Source organism: Passer domesticus, chromosome 1 (genome assembly GCF_036417665.1).
Source record: "Passer domesticus isolate bPasDom1 chromosome 1, bPasDom1.hap1, whole genome shotgun sequence".
In the NCBI taxonomy this organism is placed as follows: domain Eukaryota; kingdom Metazoa; phylum Chordata; class Aves; order Passeriformes; family Passeridae; genus Passer; species Passer domesticus.
In genome coordinates, this window is record NC_087474.1 from 82,097,403 (window position 1) to 82,120,544 (window position 23,142).

The following is a 23,142-nucleotide window of genomic DNA, read 5'->3' on the forward strand; positions in this document are numbered from 1 at the left end:
TTCCCAGAGATACAAATAGATTTTCTTGTAGAACCTAGTGCAAAGTGTTTTCACTATAACTTGAGGAAGAATGGATTATAAATGATCAGTTTATCATAATCCTTCATATGTTTAAATATTATGATATAAAGACTACCTATGATCCAGGAGGGTAAAAGCCTTAAACACAGGAAAAATATGCAGGTAATGCCTAGAGAGGCTACTTAGAACAGAGGCTAGACAGAGTTAAAGGAATAAAGCAGGTATTTATTAAAAGGCCTTCAAAGGATACACCTTGGGCAGTACAAGAGCCTAGCTGAGACTACACCCAAGATGGGTGCTGGGTGTTATAGGTGGATAAATGAGATGATTGGCTCTCTCAATTAAGGGATAACTATTGTGTGAATATTAAGAAAAGCTTTAGTGATGTATAGTTATGTTATTGTAGTTTAAGTGTCCTCTGTTCTCCCCATAGTTCCCTTTCCCCCCCTGCATTGTTACCATCAGACAGCCTGGGCTGTCTAGGACAGGTAGAGAGAAGGCATTCAGCGTCCCTTGCACGGGGCAGTGGGGAATGGAAAAGCTTGCTGCTTATGGGGTGCGGCATGGCAACACCTGATCTCCAATCAAGTTACAAGAAAGCAGTCTCCACCCATAAACGGCAAAGAAGAGCTGACTGACAGATTTTGGGAGGGGCCAGGGCTGGCTGATGCAAACCCCGCCCCCAGGGATATAAAAGACTGAGCATCCATCTTGAAGATGAACTGGCTATGTGGTATCCATGGGGGCAGTTCCCAGCTCTACGAATCTTTCCTTATGTAGTCCTTTTTTTATATTTTTGTCAAGGTTTAATAAACCTTTTTAAATTTTCAAAGTGACCAGTTGTTTCTCACACTGAGTCACAAGTTGTCACACTTTTTTATGTTTTGGTCCTTTACATATTGGAGTTAATTGTCCAATTACAGCTTCAGGTTATGAAATCCCATCCTCCCAGACTGCTCTCCTCAATTTGCCATTGTTTACATTTTTGGGCCTGAAGCTGCAATGGTGTCCTTGGTTCTCAGGCTGGAAAGGGATTGTTTTGTCTGATTATACTGTGAGAGGAACTTGTTAACACTTCACATGAAGTTCAGAGTTATATACTGATACAGTACAGAATGTGGTAAATAGGAAAGCTAAAACTTAAGGCATCACAGGATATATGAAACTTTCTTGATTTTTATTATGAAGTCTACAACACCATGAGACTTTCATTTGAACAAGGTATGTCCTATTTGGTTATACTAATATATAAAGACATGGACTAAATCTTACTTTGTTATGAAATATTTATCTGATGTCAGTGAAGCTTATGCAGAGTCAAATTAAAACTGTATTTTTCAACCCTAGTCATATGACACAGAGTTGATGTTGCCTCTGTTGCTGTTTGTTTCTTCCTTATTCATTTACTGAAGAAAATTTTTTGTAGCTCATATGGGAAGAGTATATTTATTATGTCTTGGCTCAAAACTTTCAACTTTCCTGCACAATAGTGCCACAGTATATTTTTTACACAAAATGTCAGTACATTGCAATAATTTTTATTTTTCCATACAAATACATGTGAGCATTATTTAGTATAACTAGTTGACATGAGTGAACCACACTTATAATATCACAGTACCTGTATATGTATGAAATACAGAATACTGTTGTATTTATATTTAATTTTCTTTCAATCATAGGGATTTACCATTTTCAGCTTAACTTCCAGCTATTTTTGGTTATTCTCTATCTAATTGCTTTTATAAAACATTGATGGATTTGTATCATCAGTGACAGAGTTAATTTTGCCACCAACCTAAAGCCAAACTGAGTTACCTGTCATCCTTCCAATTGTAGAATATATCTATTTCTGGTTTTGTTTTATTAAGTTTTCTAGTCTCTTCTGTTGACCAGTTTTATTGGTATTTTATTCCCAATGCCACCATATTCTTTTTTATTATATATATTGCTGTATAAGTATTACTATGTATTGTTTATATCCTTCTTTCTGATGATATTGCAAACCATTTCATTAACTTTTTCTACAATTCTTATCCTCTCAATAGTTTTGGATCCTCGTGGAAACAAGAAAGAGAAAATTGGCAGTGAAGTTGAGCCCAGGAAAAAAGGAGAAGTGGAGAGAAAGTGTTTTTTTAATTTTGGTTTTAGTTATCCTACCCTATTCTGATTTGATTGCTAATAAATTAAATAAACTGCCCTGTGCTGAGTCTTTTTTGCCTGTCATGGTAATCAGTGAGTTATCTCTCCCTGTCCTTATTTTGGCCATTTTTATTTTATTTTCTGTACCCTGTCCAGCTGAGGTTAGTGATAAATTTGCTTTGTTGGCACCTGGCATCCAGTACATACACTAAAAAAATATTTATTATCAGACTTTTATAAAAAAGTGAAAAAAATTACATGTGCTGGCTTGGTGTGTATTCACATAAAGTCTCTAAATAATATAATTCACTTAAAATACTACTTTATTTCTCTAAATAGAGAATTTTTCAAAACATGTCACCCTTTCAGAAATATAATATTGATGATTTCCACACCAGATAGAATTGATAAGGCTGATTGTCCAGTATGAAGCCATGCTACTAGCACTATTTTGGTAAATATACTATTTTGGGGAAACTATTTTTGAGTTTGTTGTACAATTAAGTTTATTAGAACAGGCTGTATGTGCAGCCTCTGTGTACAGTTTAGCTTTGTAGAGATTTTAGAAGGCAAGCAAAAACTATACATACTCAGCATATTAAACAACATGTAAACTTTAATTTTACACAACTCATGTTCAGAGCTGTCAGAGACAGATTTTGTAACAGATTTTCTGAAAATTACTTAAAAATTCATTTTTTTCTTTATTCTTCTATGGTATACTATTAAGTCTTCAATACTTTAAGAAAAATAGAATTCTCTAGTAAAAACAAAGATCGACTAAAAAAGCTACATTTTTTTGCAAGGATAAAAGAGGACTATGACTAGAATTCCTTGCTAACCGTAAATTATTTGTAGCTATTCTGCTTAAATCAATAGTAAATAGACCGAAGACTGGGGCAGCATGGGGAAAATCTTAAGGCAAAATTGCTTTGCTTATGGTCTACAACCTGAGCACAAACTTTTATTTTGTCTACAAGATTCCTGAATGTGGAATCCCAATTGTCAGACCTAATCTGGACTGGTTAAAATAAATTTAAACATGATAAGACTGTATTTGTCACAAGGAAGGTTGAATATGGGAGGAATAAGTAAAAGCAATCAGAGTTATTAGTTTAAACTGCAGGAAGCCAATTTAATTTCATCATAAAATTCTTTTTAGGAATAGATGAATGAATAAAGAAGTTAAAAAGCTGGTTTTTTTAATGAGTATGACTGTCTTCACTAGGGAGAGGATTTTTCATCATCCATTGTAGTGAAAAATTCATATCTATTATGTATAGAGGAAAAAAAAACAACAGAAGAAGAGAGCATCAAACAGTCTAAAATTTATTTTTTCTGATCTCATCATAAAATCAAGTCCAGATGATATGCACACAATCAGAATTCTGAGTTGCCCATTAAACTTTTGAATAAAAACCAAATGTTTTTTTCCTATAAAATCAGAACAAGTCTTAAATCCAACGAAGTTGCTAAATATTTCTTTTTCCACCAGAACATGGGTAGATGTTTTCAGATGTTGCCTACTAGAAAAACTCTGTGGGAAAATTTGCTTATATGAATTTTTAATTACCACAGAGAAACATTTAATGGTTCTGGTTCAACTCTTAAAATACAAAAAAACATCCTCAAAGTCATTACCATTGTTCACTTTTGTAATAAAAGGCTAAATCTCCCAAGTCACCATCCTTTTCAGAGGGTTTCTGACATAGGCATCTGCTGTGACACATCCCAGAAGGTGAGGATAACTGGGGTTCTTGTTAATGGATCCCTTGGGGTAGATTAGATTGAAATGACACTGAAAGATCAGTGATATGTACGGTTTATTGGGAACAATTTGGAATGGAAAGGAAGTATGTAGCCATTTTGGTTATTGTTATCTATAGAAATTTAGCAATGTAAATGCATAAAAATAACACTTTACAAAATGTGTAATGAAAATGTAGAAAGAGAAAGAAAGAATAAAACTGGAAAGAAATCAGCACCGGTGGATCCAGCAAGAGGCTTGATTGTAGCAATTTATATGTCTATTGGAGGAAGTGATATCTTGATCAGTTGGAGTTGGGGGAATCCTGTTGAGGCCTTGGAGGGGCTACCTAGAACAGAAGCTAGACAGAGTTGGAGGATAAAGATAGGTATTTATTGAAAGGCTTTCAAATCTTTAAATCTTCAAATCTTGGCCAGTGCAGGAGCCTCGCAGAGACTAACCCCAAGATGGATGATGGTCATAAGTTTTTCAGACAGATAACGGTTTTGTCTATTTGCATATCAGGGTTAATTGTCTCATTACACCTTCATATAATGAAGTAATTTATTCCAAGTTTGCCCCCCCCCCCCCCCCCCCCCCCAATTCACTGTTTACATTTTTTGGGGCCTGCCCCAAAAACAGTAAGGTGTCCTTGAGTTTCAGACCTAGAGAGAATTGGTTTGTCTGAATAAAATGAGAGAACAGTAGCTGACAGGCTATGGAGTTTTAGAGTTATACACTAAAGCAATACTGATCTGAAAAATATAAAAGTTAAAGCTTTGTAAAACACAAAGTTCAATGGGTTAATATACAATCATGTTCCACTGAGAATGCTCCGGTACCTCTCCCAAATGTAAGGTGGGGAGACTGTCTGATGCAACACTGCATATCATGTGCACTCCTCTGGTAGAAGCCCCTAGAAATAGGTCTGAGGGCGTTTTGGGGGTCTTTGGGGGTTTGTGACACCTTCTAAGGCATGACAGTTGTCTCTCATTGTTGTAGTTGAGCCAGTTATGCCCCATCAGGAGGGATGAATATCCTCAGGCCGAGTGAATATTCTGGTGTTTCTCTGGGGGATGTTTTCACACCTGAGCCAGTTATGCCAGTTATCAGAAGGGATGAATAATGAGAATGTTCCAATTCCTTTCCTGGAGCAGGGATTTACAACTGAGCCAGTTATGTAAAGGAGGACATTGGCATGATAAAAACCACTATCCCACCTTGCAGAATCTGCTTCTTATTGGCCTTCCTCCCCATCTGATGCAAAACCCAGCTTATAGCCCCCGATGGTGGGTGCCCAACCCCTCTGCACCTGGGCTGTTCCCTTGCACATCAGCAGCAAAGCACCTGCTGTTTTTGCAAATGGCTGACTGAGTCATTGCCCATTAACATTTCAGTCTCTCACAGCAGCATGTCTCTGCAGAGTCTTTTTTCAAGTTAAAATACCAAAACTGTACTTTTTAGAAAATTGTCAAGGACTAAAGGAATACAAAAACTCAGTTGACACTGATTTCGAGGGAACAATGACAATCTACAAGAGCAAAGAATGACATTAAAGATGAAACTGTAGTGTCACTACTATTAGCCAATTAATGTGTCAAATGTTAATGTTTGATCTATTCCCCTCTGTAAATAGATTTCAGCTTTCCAAGGTTAACAGTTTTACTATCTACCAAGAGCATAAAACAATTTTTAAAGTAAAAAAGAAGTCTAAATTTAAAGTTTTCTAACAATATAAAGCTCAAATATGATAGTTTTACATTATCTTCTTTAATGTAACTGGGCAAACAAAAACCTGTTATGGTTTCAAAGCCATTATATTTATCATGCCTCCAGTTTTCTCACCCTGAAGCTTCTCCATGTAATACATTTCCAAGTTATTGTGCCTGTAACAACTGCAGTATTTCGTTATTTTTAAAAGGTTCCTAATAGCGAGAGCTATTGAGGTGCTTGAGTAGGAGATATTATTGTTTGATAAATATTCTGAGAGGTTGCAGTGACTGTCCTAACAATGAGCTGTTTTCAGAGAACCATATTTTTTAATTATCTGAAGGGTAAGAACAATAAAAATATTTTATGTCTGCCCTATGTTTGCAATCTAGGGATGCTAAAACCTTGAGGATGGATATATTCCAAACACGCTGTTATTACGCATTTTCTTGGACAGATATTTTTGAGCAGTGAATACATTTTACTGTATTTCTTAAAAAACCCTTCAGCTTACATTACTTTAGCAACAGTGATTCGGTTTTAACTATCATAAAGCTGTTCATGTGAAGTGACACTTCATGTACTACAGACTAAAGACAATACGAATCAACCTAATTGTTTATTGAGCATTCTGGAGATACAAAGGGGGTTTTATGTATTTCTAGAATATTGAATTTTGATCTGTTAACTGTTCCCTGGCGGGTTTAGTAACACATTAAAGCTTTATGTTGAGATGGTTGGATGCAGTCTATATATGAAGGAACTCCCCATGCAGTGCCTGATCTGCTTCTATCTGCACCCCACAGTACTTAACACTAATATGTAGAGCATGGGAGCCGTGCATGTTGAGGCACAGGATGTAACTCAGGGCTTGGAGAAAAAAAAAAAGCACAGTGTCAAAACAACAAAGTTGCAAGTTTGAGTCTTAAAGGGGAGCAGAGAGAGGCAGATAAGTTTTATCAAAAAACAGGAAGAGATCAAATAGTTACTAAATTATTTTTGGGGAGTTGACTCAATTTTCTGTTCACTGCTGATGCTTTGTGATTTTGCAGTTATTGGAAGGTGGAGAGATACACTGAGAAAAAAAAAGATCTGTTGCAGGGAGTCTCATGAAATTTGACAGAATGGAGAGTGTATTCATTGCCTCTCTAAATGTAAAAGATATCTAGGAAGAAAGTGAATAATATTTGAAGGATTTTTATGGTTAAATCTTGGAGAAATTATTTAGACTCTTTTTCAGGAGTAGGAAGCAGGAAAGGAATCTTAATAACTGAATTGGAAAAGAACTTAAAGACTCTACCACTAAGTACTCTGACAGTACTCTGAACTGAAGAAGAGTTTTATGAAATTTAATAAAAGTCAATTACTTTTCAAGTTAGACAAAAGTCAGGCAAAACTATCAGAGAGATGTAGGACTAATATTGTCAGAAAGGCCTTCTTTACGTCCATTTCTATGAAAAGCTTTCCCAACTTTCAGTAGGCTTGGATTGAGAAACATTTACCAGGAAACAAAGGTCTGAAAAGAGGAAAAGTACGTCCTGAGTAGGGAGCTGAATGTACAGGCTAATGGACAACATCCGGCAACTAGGAGTCCTGCTGGATATGCAAGAATCAATAAAGTCAGGAGAGGAAGAGTTTGCTCAGCCTATAGAAGGCCACTAAAACACACCTGGTATCAAGAAAAGGTCATCTAAGTCAGGCCACATCCATGACTGCAGTAACACTTGTGCAGAGGAAGACTGCCGCATTATGGAAACACCTAATGAAATAAACATCCCTTTGAAGAACTGTCCAAACTCTTGCCTAAAAGCCAAGTGACCTTAGTATGACCCCCTGCTCCTGAGGAAACAGTTGGGCTTTGTCCCCAGCTGCAGCTCCAACTGGGTAAGTAAAAGGGAAGGTGAGAGAGAAAGAGAGAGAGAGAGAGAGAGAGAGAGGGAGAGAGGGAGAGAGAGTGAGTGACAATACTGTGTGAACACTTACCTTTTGTTAATAATAACAGTTTGATTGCATTAGTAATAACTATTTAAGAAATAAAACGCTCCTTAGAAAGTCTGCAGATGATGTGAAGTGTCTCTCTGTTGTGGTGCATGGTTCATTTTGTTTGTTCTGTTTCCCCCTAAAGTTACAATGGTTCGGTCCTGGGGTCCCCTGGCAACCCCTCCCCTTTTTGTCTCCACCCCTGTTCCCGTGGTTACCCTCCGTCAATCCCTCCCTGAGTTCCTGTCCATCACCCACTGTCCCCTTCCCTCTTTCCAGAAAGTTCTCCCCTCTTTGGTGGGTGATTGGATCGGGAACAAGAGTCCCTCCCTGTCACATTCTCTATTGGCTAGCCGGCATGTTTGTCACGAGTTTGTTCCCGCCCAAGTTCTCCCTCATTGGTTGAAGTGTTGTATGTTCTGCCCCTTTATAATCAGCTGTACCCGCACCTCGTGGTCTTTTCTCGACTGGCTCCCCTGGAGACCTGAAACTCTGGACTTTGCCCCCAGGAAGAGTGAGAAGAGTCCCTCTTTTCTTACTTCGCCTTCCTGCTGATCACTGCTGCCTCCTGCCGAGGCGCTCCCCGGACGCCCCCCCGGCGCATCTGGGCAGTGCCCCCCGGCTGTCAGCTGCTGTGCCACAGCTCGGCCGGTGCAGCCTCCTCCCCTGGTAGGGGGAGTAGAGAAAAACTCGGACAGCTGCTCGGCATCTCTTCTTGACTCCATCCCCCATAACAAAACCCCAATTTATAATCCTCTCAATTCAAAGAAAAATAAGATATTTATACAGTGTATTTGCAGCAAAAGCACAGTTCAGTGAAAAATGGAAAAGGAAGGCTTTACAGTGATACTTCAATTAGCATAAATTCATTGTAAATACATCTAGCATTTCAAATACGCTGCCTTCAATTCAATGCTTCTGATGTCATTAAGTTGAAGAACATTATTATGTGTTTGGTACTCAACATTCAGGGAGACAATGTTGGCCAGCTGACAAGCATATTCAGCTGGTTTGGCTCCCAAATCTAACCCCAGGTTTCAAACTGTTAGTGAAAAACAGTGTAGGCTTACATATTTAAAATTTGCAGAAAGGGAAGGAAAAAAATCCATTTGTATCTCCTTTGTAAAAAAAAAAAAAAAAAAAAAAAAAAAAAATATTTTGAAACATATGTTACCATGTCTTTTTCAAGCTACAAAGAAAATCAGAATCAACAATTCATATTCTTGTCTGAGTTTTTGTATCCAGAGAGTTTAAAGAAATTGTTGCCTTCAGATTTAACTCATATGGAAAGGATCATTTCCTTTATGAGCAGAACTTTCACAATGGCAGCAAATAGACCAGAATGATATTATGGACTCTGCTAAAATAACATTGTGCTTTCTCCAAGTAAACATTTTTTGGATTTCAAGTCAGATATTTTGGTACTAAAAATATAGCTTTACTGCTTAGTTTATTTTTGTATTTTCAATAATGCATATTAAAACTCTTTGAGGATGACACAACAATAAAAAGCAGTAAGTAAATATATGATGAGTTAAAGTGGACAAGGGAAGTGTTGTGTGTTGACAGCATATTAAAGTAAGCTACTTTACATTTTATCATTCCTGTATCTGATTTAGTTTTTAATATATTTTCAAGATGATTTTATTTATATATTTCTTCTGCTTTGCACTTTGCCAGAGAAGACCTGCCTGTTGTGACTGAAAATTCTTTCCTGTGATGTTTTTTCACTTTCTGGTGGGTGTTGACCTCTTCTCCCAGGCAGCTAGCAATAAGACGAGGATACAGTCTCAAGCTACACCAGGGGAGGTTCAGTTTAAATATCAGAAGGAATTTCTTTGTGGAAAGGGTGGTTAAACATTGGGGTGGACTGCCCAGGGAGGTGGTGGAGTAACCATCCCTGGACATCCATAAGAAATGACTGAACATGGCACTTAGTGCCGTGATCTTGTTGATGTGGTGGTGTTTGGTTAAAGGTTGGACTTGATCTTAGAGGTGTTTTCTATTCTAAAGAATTCTGTGATTCTAGTAATATTATCTCGTCTTTTATGTTGTGTGTCAAATCTTTCCCCTCCTTGCATGCTTATACTACTCTATAATTTCGCAGTGGTCTTTATTTTTCTTGGGCCTTTATTTGTGGAGTTTAGGAAATGAAAGAAATACTGCAGCATAGGATTTCCCACTTATTATTTCCTTTACTTACCATATTTATTCAGTTCTAGAACTAAATTTAATTCTGTGTAAAGTGCATAGTAATGTAGATGTGAACAGCATAGAACTTAATTTCCTTTATCAACAACAGAACAATATACAGTATGGCAAGAAATAGCTAAATACGTTCAAGTGCCAAAACTTGAAAATAACTTGAAGTCCCATTTTTTCCTTTTCCTTTTCTTTTTAGTTTCTTTATTTACTCTTAACAATAATGTATATAAAATGGGGGAAAATAACATCACAGAAAATACAGTTCAGTAAACACAGAAAATTCTGTACAGTTTAGATTTTGGTATAATCTTTAAACAAGGATTTGGGGGATAAGCCATGAATTTAGTGATACGGGGTTTGTAGTGATTCCCAGGGTTCCTGGGAATCTTTCTTTTTTTTTTTTTTTTTTTCTTTTTTTTTTCTTTTTGAATGATTGCAGATCAATCAAATTGGGATTTCTGTGTTTAAATGTTTTGTCATCAATTTAGAAGACATAAATATTATCTATTTGGATACATACATTAAACTAATTCCAACACTGAGGAAAAATGTTACAAAATAAAATTATGTTTTCAAATCGCTTAAAAGAATAAGTTGAAATAATTTCACTGAAGGATTTCTGTTTTCTTTTGAGTATTGTTTCTGTACTTCATTTGATGTTGAAGAATTACAGAAAGACTGAATAATTCAGTCTGCTAGGGACTCTTGCCCAACCTCCTGCTCAAAGCAAGTTCAGCTTTGGGATTATCACTCTGCATATACTCATAACTTCCCCTTTCCTACATAATGGCTATGAGGCCTGAAGTCCCTTAATTCTTACAGCCCATAACCCATATTTCAATTAAAACAATTTGAAATTAAAATTATTATTTTGCCAAGATAAAGGGTCACTTTTACAGCTCCTAATCTTGCATGACCTGAGCACAGTAACCTTGATTTACAATGCCATAAGCTGATATTTAAGCAGTGTTCATTCATTAAGCACTAATTTTAAATTCCTCTCTAATAAGCATTTAGCTTGCCAAAGTCTTATACAATGTCATATATTTTTAGGCCACTGACATACAAAATTCCCTTGTACCACAGGAAAAAAAAATCCTATGACACTGAGTGTACAAGTTTCTCAAACGATTGGCCTTTGCAGCATTACAAAAAGCTTAACCCCTGTGAGCAATCCTAAGGATCAAGGAATGTTCCCTTTGTACAGGGTTTTCATTAATGTCTTATGACCGAGTAGTGAGCAGTAATGAACTGCATGTACTGAAGCAAAACCTAAAGAAAAACGTTTTCTGATCCCATGCCTTTGGGTGCTTGAACACAGCTTCTGGTCAGAGCTCTGGCTCACAGTTTGAATAAAAGATATAATTCATAGGGACTTTCAACAACTAAGATTTTTATGTATGTATGAGAGCACAATCCTCTCTTGCCCACACAATATCAGCATATAGCTGGTATCTGTCTTGGCACAAAATGGAATGAACACTACAATCCAATTGGTACTAGCAATTACTAGAAGCTGTAACATAAGATGACCTCCACTAAGTCCAGAGAGGAGCAAATTTTAAGCTGCTCCTTAAAATAGCCTGACCTCAAGTCAAACAGGAGTGATAATTAGGTTTATTAACATTTATATCATGCAGAAATTCATAGCTTTCCAGGAATATGTTGTGTGCTACTGTGCTGAGTCTTGAGCAATCCTTGCTACTGAGACAAAAAGAGCAACATGTCAGGGAGGAACTAGGACACTAGTTCTTTTAATTGCTCTTTATATTTTGATTTTTCTACCTCCCAAGTCATAACAGTAAGGCTTTCAGCCTTGGTGTGTAATCCATACCAGCACATGGACTCACATCACCAGTGAATGATGCATTTAGCATTCCCATTTCTTTAAAGAAACATAGTGCTGCATGGGAATCACCAAAGGAGATATGCATTGGACAGTCTGTGAGAGACACTTCAATGTAAATTTTCCTGGTTGGCAGAAATAAGGACTTCTGTGAAACCACATTAAAAATATTTTGTCAGCCTTTAAACCAGACGTACACAGACAGCCCTACACAGGCAGCCACAAAACTCTAGGGTCTAATGTACACAGAGTTGTCAAGAAAAGGAAGCTTTCTTCAGCAGAAGTGAATCCCTAGACAGTGATTCTGTTTCCTTTACAACAGAAACAAATTTGGTATGTTGTAAACTTTTTGATATAGCAATTAAAGCACAGATTAAGACAACATTTCCATATTTTCTTTCTGATGCTGTAGTCATTATAGAAGGGCATTGTTTATGATTCCAAATCCCTTTTCATCTCAAGTACTTCCCAGCCCATCTCAGATGAAACTGTTTTATCATGGAAAAATTATAGTTCTTCCAGGAAATAAAAAATAAAAGCATTAGACTGTCAATCCATAGAAATTACTCTCACTTAAATAAAACAAAAAACCTTAATAGGAACCATGGTTTCACAGCTTTAGATACTAGCCAGAAAAGCGACAGCCTCTCCCTGTTCTTGTCTGTAACAACTAAAGTAGGTTAGAGCATGGTGCTAATAACACCAAGGATATGGGTTTGATCCCTTTGTGGGCCATTCACTGAAGAATTTGCCTTGATGATCCTGGTGAGTCCCTTCCAGCTCAGAATATTCTGTAATTCTGTGATTCTATGAAATACATAAACCTTCTCTCTTTTCCTACTTCCCAGTGCATTACTGTAAGCTGTAAAAACCAGACTCCTCAATAAATCCTGTATACACAACAACCTGAAGAAATTTCACTCTAGCTAAGTGTAAAAGGTGATGTTTTCAAGTACTGAATAAGCCACTCACACAAAAGAGCTCTACAGAACAATCTACAAGAAGAAATAAAGCAGTCAGGGTCAGAGTTTATGTACTCCTTTTTTAGGCCCTTCTCACTGTAATGAGTGTGCAATAGTTCTAGCTCAGTTAACCTTGTCTTATTTTAGCTAGACTTTATTTGATCCAAAAATACAGTGACTTTTCTTCATAGATGAGACAAGGCCCTGTGACCTAGCTTTGTGAAAGCAAAGAGCAGAAGCATGACAGGACTACATTATTTCTGAAAGCACAAAGAAATAGCAGTGTGTGCCTACAGACATTTGTGTGGAAGTTCAGTGTGCGTGAGCTGCTCATGACCTTGGGCTCCAATTGGAGGCACTTATTACATGGAGAGGTACCTTCTCCCTGGTGCTCTTCTACAGCCACCCTCCCTCCCACCATGTCTGGGCTGCCATAGCAATTGCCTAATTCCTTCTTTTGCAGGCTCAAACTTCTTATCCTGTTGGTATTCCATACCGTTTCCTTATCCTGGTCTCAGGTGGGCCACCCCCTCCACACATTCTGACACTCATTTCTACTACCTTTTTAATGTGGGTTCTTTTTCACATGAAAGTCCTGAAGAGGCAAAACATATATCTTACACACAAACTCTTCTATTGTTTTTTGGGGTTTTTCTTCCATATTCTGAAAGAAACCACAAAAAAATTAAAATCTCTGATTTTTGTAAACCTATAAGATATAGCTTGCTTTTGGCCTTTCCATAGTGCTCATCATCCTGCCAAGCAGCCTTTAAATGACTTGATATTAGTAAATACATATTTAAGTAGACTTACAGTATGTTATTTTCTTGTATATTATCCACAGTATCATCTTCTATGTCACCTAAGCAGTTTAGTATTTTTGGATTTCATTCATATGGATTCCTCAAGAGACAGGCATGGAACCAAATAACATCAGTTTGTCATCACACACAACTACCATACAACTAAAAGCCACACAACTACGCTATCAAAGTGACTTGCAAACTTTGCACACAAATACATAAGCTTAGAGAAAGAACCTTCCAGAGCTCCATGGAGTAATGATAAAACTGGAAAAGTACCTTTTTATGGTACTGTGCTCTCTATGAAATTTCTAAATTTGGAACTAAGGTTGAAGTGAGTTTAAGATGTAATAAGTACTTGTAAATAATTTTATAAGTTGGGGTTTCTGTGGTCAAAGCATTTCCTAGCTTTATACTTCACTCAGGAATGGATACTGGTGCATAATTTCACATTATATAGAGTTTCAACTGCAAAGTGTGATAATTTATGAGTAAATGTTGCTGTACTTCCACTTTTATTGTTCAGAAGCAGAGGATAAAAAGACCCTAATTATTTTTGGTTTTATATGAGACTTGCTTTAAACTGAAAAGTGTCAAAGTAGAAAGTACTCCAAATATATAGGCAAGCTTAAACCAAACTGTTCTTCATAATGATTTATTCTCTTGACAGAACTTTACAGTGTAGAATTAAAAAGAAGAAAATATCACATTGACACTTCTGAAGCATGGGGAAAGGCTTTTGCTGCAATAAAGAAATGACTGAGATAGGCCAACTGTATATTTCAGAAAAAAAAATCCCAACAAATTATTTAATATGGATAATGTACAGAACTACTGCCCAAATAACAAGAAAATTTACTATCCAACAGTATACCAAAAAAAAAAAAAAAAAAGAAGTTTTTGTTCCCACTCCTTCCCTTCTGGAAAACAAGGAAAATGAAAAGGCCAGCCTACAGCACTATGTTGATCAGCCATAGTGATAAATATTAGTTATTACCATAACAAACAGACCTCAGGGTTTTTTCCCTTGAAATAATGAACTACCTATCAATTTAAGTGCACAGTGGATACTTAGAGGAAACTAAGAAGGTTCAGAAATATTGGTAGACTTTCTAATACTGGGGAACTTTACCTATATTTTAAACCATGCAAAGGTCAAATTCTCCAGGCTAAAAGCAAACCCTCAACAAACACACAGACTGGGAGATAACTAATGTGTATTTAATATGTTGAAAAATTCCTAAACTTAACACATTGACCTTTAAATCTCCAATCAGAAAATTCTGATAAATAATAATAACTGAATAATCCACGTTTCACTGCAGTCTTGACTTCGAAAAATACATTTTGCAAACATACTTTAAATGTCCCAAACAAATCCGGATGGAACAATGGTATTAGAACCTCTGTGAGCAGTAATTTGTGCTACATTTTTATTATAGCAAAGATCCATAGCTATAAGGAACATTCTGTTCCTCTCTACCACCCTTGTTTTTGAAACAGAAGTGTGTTTAACTATGGCATGAATCTTTGATAGCATACATGTTTCTTCATCAGCTTGGTAAAAAAAATGCAAGCTGAAAAATGTATGTCCCAAATGTTACAAGCACCTAATCCTAAGACTATTCTAGTGATAATATGAAGCAATTGATTTCAAAATTATGTAAAATCATGTAATCAAAATACTCTGGAATGGAAAATGTTCTTGTATATTAAAAGAAAATTGGCTTAGATTTTTGTGGGGCCACCCAAGAAGCCTCTTGTTTGTAGCTCGTTAGCTTTCTTTAGAGTGGCCATTTTAAACTCATAGCAAATAGCCAGTGAAAGATTGAACTACAGCCTGTCCCAAAACAGAGAGGTTTTCCTTTCTTCCATTGTAAACCATCTATTAAATTGCTATTGAATTTAAAATGCCACAGATCTGAGTATTCTCATTTTATATACCATTTGTTTGCTTTCAGGTACTCAGAGTATTTAGCTACCCAAGAATAAATGTCAAGAGAAGTAAAATAATATTGTTTCACTTTCAAATCAATGCACCATCTTTTGCAAGCCCTCCATTCCATATCCCACTGGAAAGACCCTTCTTACCCCTAAGAGCCTGGAGAGACATGTATAAACTTTTCACAGTATTTGGTCTGGCCTACTTCTCTCTTCTTTTTCAGAAGTCAATTGTGATAGTTTACCAATCTCTAGTGAAGCTTGGCTCCTGAATCTCAAGTGCTTATGTTCCATAGGCTAGAACCAATATTGCCTATCTATTTTGAAAGTATTGCAAAACTTCTGTAAATCATCCTAGGTCCTGGGTTTTTTTGAATAAAGGTAGCCAATGATAAGCTTTTATAATCAAGACAATTTTCATTAACAAATACATAAGGATTCATATAATCTTATCATATCCAAGAGCTTAATTTTACAAATGCTCAATTTTACAAGAAAACAAGTACAGATAATACACAAAATTGCTCATGGAATCCTATACTGTCTCAAGAAGGCATCTGCAGCTATCTGCTGAATTATTTACAGAAGATGATGTGTAATATTTTTCTTCTCTATTAGACAGATGGTGCTTTAGATGGAGCTTTATTTTTCATTTTTGAAACACACATTTCAACAATATTCTGTAAACCTTCAAATTTGAACTTCTATTCAATAACTTTAGTAATCACCCTTGAATATCTCTTCATAAAAAATACTTTTTTTATGATCAGCATTCATTGTGAAAGAATTAACATTGCATATTCTTTGTTTCTTGAGAAAATTTGAGAGAGAGACTGCTTTTAAAAGTCAAAGGAATTGTCACCTATAATTTTCTTACATATCAATATCCTGGCATTCTTTTAAATCATGTATTCTGTGCAATTGACAGAAAGTGTTAGATAATGCAGACCTGAAATATGTAACAATAATAAAGACAGTGAATAATTGTTCAGTGGCAGATATATTTTGGGTTTCAATAACACTATCATCCTATTTAAACATCATATTTCCTAGATTTTTCCAAAATGCTTTGATGTAGAAAGCCTCCTTTGTTTCTTATTGCCAATGCTGTACATGTAAAGAAAGTGAACTGAAATATATGCCATCTGGATAATCAAACTATTAAAGTTAGCAATCCTCTTCTATTAAACCATCTTGAGTTTGGTTTTAAAATTCATAGTTTACTTGAAGAAAATTGTCAGCATCCTATTCATATCTGATTTGAAGGGGCACTAATTTGTTATTCAGATTCATAGTAGTGCCTTTAGTATAACATTCAACAAGCCCACAAGCTAATAAATATTAAAAAAAAATTATTCTGATTTACAGCACATCTTCTTAAAGCAAATAGATAAGATGAGAGATAAGGGGAAGGAGCTCAAAAGTAATTTAATCACAGTAAGTATGTAAAAATTGGAATGCTTTATGTGGTCAATATCTCAAGCCCTTTAAGATTAAAAATATCTGGGATGACTTCATTTGTAAGACACCCATGGGTGAGTTTTGAGTGGGAATTTTTATGAAGGAGTCTATCACACATAGCTTGGTTTTACATACCTAATTCTTACTTTTTTAAAAGATTTTTCTCTTGAGCAAAACCGGAGTCCATATTGAAGGATTGAATGGGGTTTTCTTGTTGTTGCTGATGTTTTTGTTTCTTAGTTTTTGGTTTTGTGGGGTTTTTTTGTTTGTTTGGGTTTTTTTGTTTTTGTTTTTGTTTGGTTTGGGTTTTTTGTTGTTTTTTTTTTTTGTTTTGTTTTGTTTTTTATTTTTTTCTTTTTTTTTTTTTTTTGGTGTTACAGCTATAAAGAAATCGACCCTTTTCAAACAGCAGTTTGCATGTTTAAATTTTTATCTTCCCAAGTGAATGCCAGGTAAAATTTCAGATACAAAATAAGTTATAAGTGAAAATTTGAACAGTTAAATCCTTAACTACCTTAATGAAAAAAAAAAACCAAAACCCAATGCAGTTTTGGTTTTTTGCATTTTATGTCTGTAAAAATATTCATATCAGGCATTAGCAAGAATGATTTAAATAAAAAGCAGAAGAGGAACTGAGAATTTCTAATTATAAAAATGTGTGCATGGTCTGTCTGGAGATGGACAAGGTAATTGTAGATTTTGACATGAAATTCACTCACTTGGTGCCTCATTGACTCTGGGTACAAGATGTACTTTTGAAGAGCACAAGTATACCACAAAATACACATAGCACAGGAATATAAAGCAGCTATAAGAACACTGAACAGTGGTTAACACACTCACAAACAGACAGAAAGGAATGTCAATGTACTGTACCAAGCAACAGCATGCACATTTTAAGACATGCAAGCAGTCTACAATGAGGTGAAGAGGGGGCAGATTCCCCCACTCCCTGAAACAGCTCCCTGGAATTGCCAAGTCACCACATTTCAACTTTTAGAAAACAGAAATTATCTTACTAGAGGCATAACTACTATGAGGTCATGATAAAAAGAAATGCAGAACCATTCAATCCCGCTCTCCCACAGAGCAGATAAATCTTGTCCCTATGTCTAGATCCGCAAGTAACATATTCCTTAAGAAAATGAAAGTCCTAATCATGTCTTTAAGCAGAATTCTCAGTCTCCTCCTTTTATTTTGTTGTAAATGTAATCTGATGGTATCACTCTTACCTTTAAACCCCCTTTTAAATGCAAATAGATGTTATCATGTGTGTTTAGCAAATGTTGCTTAATGTTTATGGAAATCTTTGTATTTTATGTCCTGTTTGTCAATTTTTTAAGAAATGAGGCTGGGGCTGCAGATCATATCTTACTTGGAACAATCTTGTGTTTCATGCTAAGCTGAACTTCACTTGAAACTGAGGAGGGGGCACCTCCCAAAACAATTCTAGAAACCACTAGAGACCCTCAAAGAAGCCCATGCAGTCAGAAGTACTGCACAAAGTAGCGCAAGCTAAATGACTGTATTATGTAGGTGGTGACTATGCATTAGATAGGAGGGTTTATGTAAATTTTAGTGCATGAATTATTTTTGCTTTTCTCCGTGGCATGCTCAATTTGTGGAAAAATTCTGCCTAATACCCTCAGGCTTGGAAAGAAGACTTTGGAAAGTCTTCTTTCCAAACCTGAAACATTGTCCATGTTTAGAGAATTATCAAAATTTGGCAACATTAGGATAAGGCTATTCTACGTGATACAATTAATTTTCTGCACAGCTCACGCTCCCCCATTCTGCCACAGGTCAAAGACCTACTGCTCTCCTATGAAAGCTTTCTTTTAAAGAAAATTAAAATGAAATAAGGTTTCTTGTTCTGTAATTATTTTATTACTGTAGAGAATTTGCAATGTTCAATCACTCTAATATGTAGGAGGTAGTACTTTTTCAACCTGTTACTATCTCTCTAAAATGTGTTCAATTTCGTATCAGCAAGGCTACTGAAGGGCATAATGAGAAGCTAAGTGACTTTTCTAGGAAATGTGCTTTTAAACGTTGGTAAAATTCTGGGTTTTGTCTGATCTAAACCAAAACAGAAAAGTTTCCTTGAAGTGAAGCAGAACACTGCCCATTCAAGCCAGTGGATGACCTGATTTCAAATGTTTTCTTGTCCAAACACAAGAGTTATCTTTTCTATACAGAACAATTTCCTGAACAGCATTTTTTTCCTTATTTCTTGATGGTGCTTCCAAATAAACCTCTTATAGAACTAATCATATACTTGTAATGAATCAAACCTGTAAGGAAACCCAGCTAAGATCAGGGCAGAAGAAATAGTCTTCAGGGAAATTTACTAACTTGAAATGCTGCAACTGGATCATAAGGCACCTGCATCTTTTGCAGAGTACGTGACAGCTTTGAGCACCTACATTCTATGGATCTTTTTGTGGACCTGGGACAACATAATTAAGAATTCTAACTGATCCCACACAGCAGTTCAAATGAATTTTAACATCCATTTTCAGCTTTCTAACCATGTACAAAATAATGGACCCAAGGGAAAGATATAAATCCCTGTATTTCAGGCCAGACTGACCTCTAACTGTCAAGAGCTGGGAGGAAATTCTGTCTGGAAATGTTACGTCTTAATTGTCTCTTGCAGAGATTCTTGAGCTTTACTGTGAAGCACTAACCAGCAAAATTATTAGTTTGATTCAGAAAAGCATTGCCCATGCCAATGTCTGAGTTTTTCAGCTACTAGTCTCAAAACCTAGCAGATAATTTTCAGCTGCCTAAGTAAAAACTGTAAGAAATAAAAAAGTTAAACTTGAAACATTTTTTTTTATAAATAAAGAATTGTGTTAAGCAAAATGCTTTTCTACTATGAATACTAGAAATGAGAGCTATTTTTTGTTACTGTTATAATGTTCATTAAACAATGCTCTCACTAAATGCCTATTAGTCTACATTTATAAAAGAATGAATGCAGAGTGAGATTTTCAATATATAGTTACTCTGAGGCACTCCAGTGTGATCAGGGAAAAATTCCTCCGAACACAAAATTTCCATGTGGACTCAATCAAGAAATGTTTCTTGATTTAAGAGGAATTTCCATATGAATGCAGCTTATAATGCATAGCATGCAATTTATAGTAACTAATTTTGTACTAGCTTTTAAAATTGGAAATTATATAAGATTTTTAAGATCTTAGTGCAGGATAAATATTGATCCCCGAAATGTTTTTGCAGTGGTTTTTTTTTGAACAGTAACACTTTTAAAATATGTTTTGAAAAAATGTTAATGTAGAAACTAGAACTGCCTAAGTGCTGTCAGCTAAATATACAGTGGCAGGAACCCCAAACTTTTATCTATATAGTTTGCATGTGAGCCTTTTTTGGATTCTGTTAGTTGTGCAATATCTATAAGTCTGATTGTTATTTTAAAATTAAACAGGATAAGAAGCCGTATTTCATATTCAAGAAATTCTTGGTTCAGGGTTCAACAAGATCAATAGGTAATCACTACAGATCTGTACAGTTCCTTTACTAGTCAGCATGCAGGAAATAGTAATTGATTTATTTAAGATTAATTTTAGTTATTTTAATATAAAATATTTCATAGTGGTTTAGTTATTTGAAAATATTTATAGGTAAGAAACAATAGCACTTACTGTTTCTTACCTATAAATGTAAGAAACAATAAGTGGGTTTGTTTGCTATTACCTAGTGGTTCTTTAGGACTTCGTTCTAGCAAAATCTTCCTGTACACTTCATTATTGCTGTTATCCTGTGTGCTAATTATCACTCTTATCTTGTTGAACTTCTCAGACTTTAGAACACATGTATTGAAAAAGTGTGCTTTGCCAGTTGTGACTGTCATTATCCATCCTTTATGTAAACTCCCTAATTCCTATGAGAACTTTAGCCTAAAAGAGAAGTTGTCGAGATTGGAGCAGAGAGTTAAAACAGGACTAGCATCTGAATTAAGGTAAATCCTGAGCAGATTATATAAATGCTGAAATATTGAAAAGAATTTTATCTTTCAGTTACATGAAAAGTACAATTTTTCAGCAGGGAATGATGAAGCTATTGAAACCATGTGGGGGGGTATTCTCTATTTTTTGCCTTTTTCCCTTGTTAAGAAGAAAGACTTCTTGTATAAACAGATAGACGGGCACATTTTGTTCTGTGCCATGATCACTGTGACAAGTTATGCTACAAAACCTCTGTGGGAAATACAGCCTTCTTAATCTTAGCTTTCCTTCTCCTGAATTACTAGGAAGAGTTAAAGCAATCAAAAACAAACAAACAAAGAAAAACCCCAAAACAAACAAACAAACAAACAAAAAAGACCCCCAACAAATCAAAAGAACAGCTTTGGATGCAAAACAAAAGTGGGATCCAAAGCTTCTCATCCAGTTCTGTTTTTTGAATTTTTTCCCCATGAAAGGTACAGTTGCTGGCTTTTAATTCAGGTCCTATTCAATATCTTCATGTTGATAACATAATCAATTCTTTCCTATACTACTCAAGAAATACAATTTTGGGAAGGAAACTTAAAAAGAACAAGTTTTTTCTTATCGCTGTCAAGTCTGCCTTTCCAGTGAAACTTAATTCCTCAAGAGTCATCTGCTTCCTTCCAGGCACATATTCTCTCCTGGTACTAATTCAAAACACTGTGGAAGTATGGTGGGAACACAGAATTCATTCTGCTTAAATTTTCTGCAAGTCTGGTACTTCTAGATTTCCATCCTCTGTACAATGGACAGTTACCACAATATTATCAGGCATTTGGTTTGTTATCAACCAAACACCTGATAATATTGCTTTTCCGAACTATAGTTCAAAACAATGGCTCCTTTATTCTCTTTCAGTTGTGCAGAGATTTTAAAGAAATAGTAGTACACAAGCTTGCCTTAGAAATGTGTATTCCCAACAAGAACTGATTCCTTGATGTTTGTTTATACAAAGGAAATAAGCTAGTTCTAAGCAGAAGTGAAATTCACAGCTATTTAATGTAATAAATTTTAGTTTCAAAAACAATGGATGTCATGGAAAAAAAATATTTTCAAACATGTCCCAATGTAGAAAGCATTGGAAGGAGCAAGGAGATTATTTTAGTTTTTCCATATCCTGCATTAGCAACATACCCATTGTATGATTTAAATACAGTTTAGCCTATAGCTGTATTAGACATTAAAAAAATGATTAGGGGGAAAAAAGTTTAGGAAAAAAAATCAATATATATCATTGGATATAAGGAATAGCTCTGATATGGGAATCACTGATGAGTCCTGCTCTATTTATCTTTTGAGAAAAAAAAAAATGGAGATTTGTAAGGACAGATGTAGAGATCACTAAAAACTTAATAAATATCCATGAAATCAGGTATGGTGCAGAGACCACAAACGGGAGATAATAGTTTAAATATTGCATTGTCAAAATAAAAAGATTACACCAATATTAGTCAAAAGTTAAAAAATGTGCAAGAGGCTAAAATTTTTTTTCTTTTCCCATCCACATGATTTCTGAAACCAATTGCCAAGCGATGTGGTGGGACCATTTCCATACGATAGAAATATATATTAAAAAGGATAGCAGACACATTTTCAAGGGTAGGATTTTTTGATTCTAAGGCAATCTATTACTTAGAAAGTCTGCAAATGGATGAATGCTGGAACCTGAGAGGTTAATGAGAAACCACTGGATCAATGTTTGTGATGAATTTATTTTTTCTAGAAATAGCCAGAGTGATGATGAAGGCTGACTTGTGTTCTAATTCACAAGGAAAGTAAATGAAGTTTGATCAATTGGATGGGCAGAAAAAGCAAACCCCCTGGAAATAGTTTTCCATTGTGTAATCATTGTAGAACAGAGATGGAGTGTGGGAAGGGGACAAAGATGTCATCAGGGTCACAGTGCTGTCTTCAACAGAGTGATTTCTGTGTTGCTTGTCCTAATTGTAATTCCCAGGTTATTCACTTTCTACCTAATTGGTTTGCAGTGACGTATTCTACTTTGTTCTGGTTTTGCTAATCATAATTATGTAAAGAAATCCATTAACATTCTCTCAATGTATTAGTAACATGTTGATCATCAAAATATATTAATATCTTTGCCACAAAAAAATATTCTATTTGTTCTTTCATCAAGTTTCCTGGCTCATTTTTATTTCAAGGGCTGTTATTTTAGAATGAAAGAATAAGTTTCTTTACCAAAAGTCAGCATATTTCCTACCAGTGCTAGAAACTTACCCTGCACAGTACTTCCATATGAAAAACATCAGAACAGGGAAAGTGTACTCAGTTTCAGGATCTGAAATTGAAA

At 35.5% G+C, this 23,142-nt stretch overlaps 1 long non-coding RNA gene across 1 annotated transcript; it reads right to left on the reverse strand.

Moving 5' to 3' along the window:
* Positions 1-3,476: 3,476 nt before the first annotated feature.
* On the reverse strand, positions 3,477-7,583 carry LOC135304731 (uncharacterized). Its single transcript, XR_010366003.1, has 2 exons — positions 7,290-7,583; positions 3,477-4,271 (listed from the first exon to the last, which is right to left on the reverse strand). It is a non-coding gene; the product is annotated as an uncharacterized LOC135304731 (long non-coding RNA).
* Between the last annotated feature and the right edge of the window lie 15,559 nt (positions 7,584-23,142).